The sequence below is a fragment of the Palaemon carinicauda genome, chromosome 13, assembly GCF_036898095.1.
Source record: "Palaemon carinicauda isolate YSFRI2023 chromosome 13, ASM3689809v2, whole genome shotgun sequence".
Classification (NCBI taxonomy): domain Eukaryota; kingdom Metazoa; phylum Arthropoda; class Malacostraca; order Decapoda; family Palaemonidae; genus Palaemon; species Palaemon carinicauda.
In genome coordinates, this window is record NC_090737.1 from 44,223,290 (window position 1) to 44,231,712 (window position 8,423).

General features: G+C 33.8%; 1 pseudogene; it reads right to left on the reverse strand.

Annotated features, from left to right (window-relative positions):
• Positions 1-6,104: 6,104 nt before the first annotated feature.
• Positions 6,105-7,295, reverse strand: LOC137651527 (uncharacterized; annotated as a pseudogene).
• Between the last annotated feature and the right edge of the window lie 1,128 nt (positions 7,296-8,423).

Consider the following 8,423-nt stretch of genomic DNA (forward strand, 5'->3'; position numbering starts at 1 on the left):
TTCAGTTCTTCATATATTTCTGACCATTTTATATTCTTACTATAAAAATCATATTTTCCATATCCTTCCCAATGTTTTGTGCTTTGATAAATTCTGCAATCACTTGCTTTGGAATGGACTATTAATTCTATGATATTGTGGTCTGAAATTCCCGTGTTATACACTATTATTTCTTTGACATAATTCACCTCATTCACAAATACTAGGTCTAGGACATTTTCCTTTCTTGTTGGAATGTGGTTTATTTGTTGCATATTATGTTCTAATAGCATATCTTGAAGCTTTTCAAATTGCCTCTTATCTTCTGCGCTACTATTACTCTCTTTTTTATATGTATACATACAACCACTTTCTTCTAGCCGTTCTTTCCAATCAACGAAAGGAAAGTTAAAATCTCCGGATAGGAGTATATTCCAGTCTTTATGGTTTCTACACATATCATCTATTTTTTTTCTATTATTATGTCAAACTCCTTAGTCTTAGTCTTTGGGGGTCTGTAAACTACAATATTGATTCACTAGTTTCTCAAATTCAAATTGTACCGCAATCAATTAACATTTTGGGTTGCTGTATTTTTCACAGACTTTTCCTTGATTTATGTCTCTTCCATATATTGCGGTTCCCCTTTGATTCCTATTTGTTCCGTCTGATCTATAAGTTTGGAAACCCTTTATCTGGTCATCACTGCCAGTCTCTTGGGAATACCATGTTTCACTTATATTTAATATATCTATTTTTTCAATTTGGGTTAGTTCTTCTAAGAACTCTATTTTCCTTTTTAGAGTTACTCGTGACTAAACCCTGTGCATTCATCACTATTATGGTTTGTGTTTCATCCCCATTATTTAATATTGGTAATAATATGGATTCTCCCATGCTTCCTTCCTGTTCTGATATGATGTTCTTTTCTTCATTTCCCGGAATTGTGCCATTAAAAAATCCAACTTTTCTATTATATTTGCTCTTTTGCCTTCATATTTATTTTTGTGTGTATACCTGCAATTTTACCCATATCTGCACCAACCCCTGGCAATATAGATGCATTCTTTGTAGTTGGGCTCTAAATGTGCATATTTGGGTTGAAAGGCCTCATATCTTGGGGCCTTTGGTGCATAGAGCGGTATATACGCGGCCTGCTTTTTTGTTTCTTTTTTTGTTTCATTTTTGCTTTCATTTTTCTTGTCAGTTTGCTGAGTTTTCTTACTTTTATTCATGGTTGCAGGATGCATATATTGACATTTTTTTTGAAACTGCATCCTTTACCTTCTTTTATGTTTTTGCTTATTTTTGGATGGAGATCTCTGCATTCTTCTCCATATCCATCTAAATATGCACATTTACCATATATTCCATAATTATGGCGTATCTTTGGATGCTTGTAGTAGCATATTTCGCCAAATCTGCAATTCCCTCTTTTCAGCAAATTGCAGACTATATCTCTCTTTTCTTGTTCTTGCTCTTCCCTAAAAGTATGTAGGTCCGGGTAGAGTCTCTTAGGTCTATTATTTGTTTCCATCTGATAATATATTTCTTCATAAGTATGTTGTTGGATGGCATCATAAGTTATATCAATGATTTCTTCTGCATCCTTACACACATCCTGTTAATTTTTCTATTCTTCTTCTTCTTCTTCTTCTTCTTCTTCTTCTTCTTCTTCTTCTTCTTCTTCTTCTTCTTCTTCTTCTTCTTCTTCTTCTTCTTTATCTTCAACTATTTGTAGATTTAGTCTCGACTTAATTATATTTTCTACCCACACTAAGCATGTTGAGCAGAATACCTTTGTGTCTCTATTTTTTAATTTTTGCTGTATTTCAGCACATGTAGGAGATATTGGAACATGGCAGGTATCACATTTTCTAATTAGTTGTTGAGTATTATTAATGGAATACCATATCTTACATGTATTACACCAATTTGGCAATCTTTTTCCCAATGCACCAATCAGCATATTCACCATATTGGACTTCTTATTGTTCTTTGATGGAATGTGTTGATTGATGTAAACTTTCTTAATAAGTCTCTTTATCACTTGGATCTTCTTTGGAATTTCTTCTATTATTTTGCTTATGTTTTCCGCAGATTTGCTCAAGTTTATTAGATCATATTGTTTCAATATGTCTGCGAATATTTTTCCGTCACACTTGTTGGAGTTACTAGTGACCTCTGTTATCAGAGAGAGAGAGAGAGAGAGAGAGAGAGAGAGAGAGAGAGAGAGAGAAAGAGAGAGATCAACTGCTTAGGAAAATGCAAACGAAGGATATTTCCATGTGATGAACATTGATATGAATAGTCAGTTACGAAAATATTCCAGAATTTTTTTTTTAAGGAAATTCAAATAAAGTTATGATAAAATCTCTTGACAAAATATTTTCGAAATAATATTAGATTACAGTTCTTAAAATAATAAAAAAAGTTCTTTCGTTTTCCATATATATTTCTTTCATCATCGTAATTCTTTGACTGATATCGTTATTTTCCCTCCTCCTCACATTCAAACCATCCTAACAATGTCTCGGTTGTTTAGCGTCGGCCACTTTTCAGGGCAAGAAGGGCATGATCTCTCCAAGTCAAGTCTGGCCAGGCGACACCAGTTTTGTTGCTGGGTGTACATCCAACAGGTCCTACAAGTTAAGACAAGATGTCAAACAGACAAGACACCATAAGAGAAGATAATGTCAAGCAAGGCAAAGCGAGGCAATGTAAGGTAGAGTAGAGTGTCATGTGAAAGATTGCAAGGTTCGTAAGGTAGCGGCTATCACTTGGAAAGTAGATCAAAAGTAAACAATACGTAATACCAAGGACATTAAAATAACGAACAGAATTAACCAACGCCATCTATTAAAGCGAATGCAAACAACACACAAGGATGATACAATGGACAACGAACGCCATCTATTGGATGAAAATATAATCAACACTCTGATTCTAGTTTTAAGAAAGGAAATACCTGACAAACCCCCATATCAAGAAAAACTAGAATCTCTAAATAAAACTAAAATATTCAAAATATAGACATTGGCTAAGTATGTCGGAACAGATATTATCCGACCCCATGATATACTCAACCAGGAAATTGTAAGGTTGCAGGCTAAGACCCCATCGCATTAAGCGATCACTGTTATTCCTCGTGGAATTTAGATAAGTTAAAGGAAGATGATCTGTTTGCAGGATGAATTCTTCCCAATATATATATTCCTTAAATTTTAAAGTAGACCATACAATAGTGTAACACTCTTTATCAATTGTAGAGTAACGTCTTTCTGCATCTGAAAATTTCTTCCTAGCATATGACACAGGCATAAGCATATTATCACTTTCTTGCAATAAAACTGCACCAATACCATCCGTGAATGCATCCGTTTGAGGATAGAATGTCTTATTAAAATCTGGCAATAAAAAAAATAGGAGATTTAGTTAGAGAAGCTTTCAAATTATTGAAACTTTTAATTGGTTCATAAGTCCAATTCAGAATATTGCAACTCCCGTTCTTAAGCAGAGTTGTTAATGGTACAGAAAGAACAGAGAAATGTGGAATGAACTTATTATAAAATCCTACAACTCCAACAAAAGATCTTAATTGTTTCTTTGTTTCTGGAAGGGAAAGATTTACTATATCTGCAATTCTATTATGAAGAGGTGTTAAAGAATTGTTACCAAGAGATTATCCTAAATACTTAATTTTTTTATAAGCAAAAAAGCATTTCTTATGGCCAACTTGTAATCCAAGTTCTCTTAATCTTAACAAAACATTTTCAAGATGAACTATATGATCTGACCAATTATTACTATATTTAGGGACATTATCAAAACAACATGTAGTATTTTCCAAATCAGCCAAGACTTTACTCATTAGTCTAACAAAAGTTGAACAAGCTGTGCTAAGTCCAAACGGCATCTTCTTGTATTGTATCAAAACATACTTTGTTGCAAATGCAGTATACATACTGCTTTCTAAAGTTAGGGTACCTGCCAGTATCCTTTTGACAAAGCAAGCACTGTAAAATAGACTTTATTAGCAAGCTAATGTAAAGATTCAATCATACGTGGCATGAGTTCGGCATCAAATACGGTTATTTCATTAAGACTTTGAAAGTCAACACACAATCTCAAAGATCCATCTTCCTACTTAACGAAGACAACTGGGGAACAATATGGAGAATTAGATTGTTCAATCATAACCAATAAGAGCATTTGATCAACCGGATTGTTAAATTCATCAATTAAACTAAGTAGAACAGGATAAAGTTTAACACGAACTGAAATATTAGAGGTCAATTCAATATCATGTTCCATATATCTAGCAACTCGAGGTCTATCACTAATTACATCATGAAACTTATCCATAACATTAAGAAGTTCATCAGTTTGAGAATTTTTAAGATCTTTACTTATTTGATAACTGGTTTTATCAACCTCCAGATATTCTATATCACATAGATCTGAAACAGGTTCTCCAACACTAACAACCTCAAAGTTAACATTACCAAACAAACCATTTGAAGTTTTGACCTCTTCTACTGCTTTTTAAATAACATTTACAATCTTCCTTCTAAAGTACTTCTCCAACATATTGGCATGCTACAGTTTAAGATTATTTGCTACTTTTACAAAATAGTCCACTCCATTACTATGGCAACGATTAATCAGATAAGGTACTTTCCACTGCATTAGAAATTTGTTTGTATTATTTAGCAACATAATTAGAACTTCATCTCCCTCAACAAGCTTCCTTGGCTTTGCTTTACAACCAAAATACTCTTTATATTTACGTGAATTTATTTCAGCATTACTAACTGTAATCTGGGCCATCTTTTGCAATCGAGAACGCAGATCTAAAACATACTGGTAAGTAGTTTTGATTTCATCATCAGCATTGTTACCAGCAACCAATTCTTGAGAGATTGTTAGAGGGCCACGGACACTACGTCCATACAAATTTCAAATGGGCTAAACTTTATTGTATGGTTGGGAATTTCACAATAAGCGAAAAGAACAACAGGAATATACCTGTCCCCTCCTGTTGGATGATCACTACAAAGTTTCTTTAACATATTTTCAAGTACACCATTCATCCGTTCTACAGTTCCATTATATCCGGCATGATATGGGCTTGTGAATAAAGCTCTAATTGATAATAATCTATGTATTGCTGCCATGAGATCTGACTTAAACTGAGATCCCCTGTCGCTTAGTATTTCTTTTGGTACCCCAACTCTACAAAATACTTCTACTAAACTTTAGAGCTACAGTAATAGTATCAATATTTCTGAGAGGTACAGCTTCGGGGTAGCATGTAGCTAAATCAATTATTGTAAGAATGTACTTGTAACCACGACTTGAGGCTGGAACAGTCGGACCCACAATATCAATAGCCACTCTACTGAATGGTTCAGAAACTATATGCATTTTAAACAAAGACACTTTCTTTACTCTTTTCCCAAATTTCTGACATTTATGACAAGCCTTACAATATCTATCAATCTCTGCACTAGCCCTCTGCCAATGAAATTTACCAAGCACTTTGTCAATAGTTTTCCTAGAAGAAAAATGACCAGAAATAAGTGATTCACATGCAAGTTTCATAACTATCTCTCTATACTTTAGAGGAACTACAATTTGTGTTTTACCAACATCTAGCTGATTTTTACTTTACACACATTTAGGATAAATCAGGTTATTAATTACTATATACTTAACAACTCTCCCTTTGCAAGTTATTTCTTCCTCCTCCTTCAAGCTTTTCCTAATTGACTTCAGAGAATCCCATGTCCACTGTTTATTACTAAAATCTACTGGATTTATTCTAAATTCAGACAAGACATCAGACAAAGGTTATAATGTAGTTTTCCTAAGACTCTGTTTTCTTGTAACCACATTAACATGTAACTTATTTACATCTAATTCGTTATCTGGCACAGGTATTTTACTCAACAATTCTACTCCTGCCTGCATGTGATGTTTCAATCCAGGTATTAACCAAACAATTACATCAGAACATTTAATTGGTACTACGATAGCATTTACTCTACTGGAAAAGAATTCACTTCTAATGTAACATCTACTTTTGGGCAGATATATTGGAACACTCATGAAATTATACACCTTTACTGCTTAGCCTTACTGAGATAATTTGTTGGAATCAAAATTTCGTTAAGAACAACGGTATTACACCCAGTATCAAACAAGACCTCTAATGTTTTATTAAAAACTCTTCCTTTCTCATCCACAATAGCATTCTTAGGTTTTCCTTCACTAACTAGAGTGATACTGATCTTAGGAATATTTTTATTAGAAGATTTAGACTGAGCAAAATTAACAGGATTATTTGGACAATTGGGTTTAATATGCCTAATTTCTTTACATAGGTGGCACTGCAATGTTTTAAGATTATCAATACCTACTTTATCAGATTTAGGTTGCATTCCTAACTTTGAACATTTATCAGACTTAAATTTAGAATTTCTACATTTATTAATTCCGTGAGCAATCAGATACCTATCAGCAGCTAACACCATTCCATAAGAATTTTTACAAACCGTTTCTAAAAGAAATGTTCTCAAATCCCTTGAACTATTAGCCAACAATTGATCCATAATCATAAGATCACAGACATCATCATAAGATTTATTAACATCCGCTGATTGCAACCACTTATCAAAATTCTGTCTTAGTCTATATGAATACTGTACAAAGCTTTCCTTAGTTTCAATAAATCCCTCTCTATATTTCTTTCTATATACCTGAGGATTGACGTGAAACCCTTTCAATAAGGCTGCCTTCAATTCCTGATAATTACTTGCAATAGCAGGGTCAAGTCCACAATACACTTTCAAAGCTCGTCCCCTGAATAATGTGCCTAGCATAATGTCATAGTCTTCCTGCTCCCATCTATGATATTCATCTAATTTCTCAAATCTATTCATGTACTCATCAATATTATCAGTTTTCTCATCAAAGTGGGGAATTTCTGGCAAAGATATTACATTCTAGCTACCTACACCACCTATAGCACCACTATCTCTCAACTCTGCATTGGCTAACTCATGTTTCCTGGCTTCCTCCTTCTCCTCCCTTTCTCTCTTAAGACATTCCAATTTAAATATCCTATCTTTCTCCTTTTCTGCCAATTCTAACTGAAACCTTTTCTCCTTTTCGGACAACTCTAACTTAAACCTTTTCTCCTCTCTCTCAGTTACTTTATCCTCTCTAGCCTGTTGCTTTGCTATAAATTCATCAGCTTCAGCAGTTTTCATACCAAGCTTAATAGCCTTATCCATCAAATCACTAAAATCCATAATAATGATGGGTAAGCATACAGTTAATAAAAGACAACAACACTTCATAATAAGTATTAGCAAAACATTAAATTATTAAATATGGCTAATCATGAACTCAACTTTAAAAGTAGTACTTCAGTGATTACCAATGTCTATTATGCGTTTTCCACCATCAATGACAAAAATTTCCGTGCCAATAAACAAAACAAAAAATTACCATAAAGAAACTGAATATACAATAGGAATATTCAAGGATTAGGAAACAATCGAAACTTAAAGGAACATTAAACTAACATTACCCCTAACAAGCCCTACAATCATTAAGACTGAACTAGCTAGAATTAATAGGATAACGATACAGTTTCTAATTCACTTCCCGACCTCAAACTTTTCCTAGTACGTAATATTACTACACGAACAAATACAAATTTATATTGCACAACAACGAGAATTTATTCCACTTTATATAAAGCGCTTTCACACAACAACTCCCCAGACACAAAAGAAACAACATAGACAGAACTTTACCTTAACTCCAGTTGTATTACTTCCTGTGATAGGCCACAAACCTTGCGGAACACTTAAGTGAAATCCACCAATCTTCACAGGCAACGAAGTTCACATAGTTGTCAGCAGTAAAACGTAAATATAGATTATACATTAGTTAAACAGTCTAGCAACTCTGCAAATGAGCCTACTCACTGCGCCAATTTTAAAGATTTTATCTGAACAAACGGAAATGAATTAGGTGCTTGTTGCCTAATACTATGGCTAGACTGGTATGTAGTAAGAAGAACTATAAAAATTATTCATTTATTAACAATAAATAGGATAACTCATAATAGTAATAGATGACACGTAGGTTGGAATATGGGTACACTCTTGAAATTGTCTAGATAGCTGAAGATGGTGAATCCATGATGACAGATCTTGCACGAGATAAGTAAAATGGTACATCCAACAGGTCCTACAAGTTAAGACAAGATGTCAAACAGGCAAGACACCATAAGGCAAGATAATGTCAAGCAAGGCAAGGCAAGGTAAGGTAGAGTAGAGTGTCATGTGAATGGTCGTGAGGTTCGTGAGGTAGCGGCTATCACTTGGAAAGTAAATCAAAAGTAAACAATAAGTAATACCAAGGACACT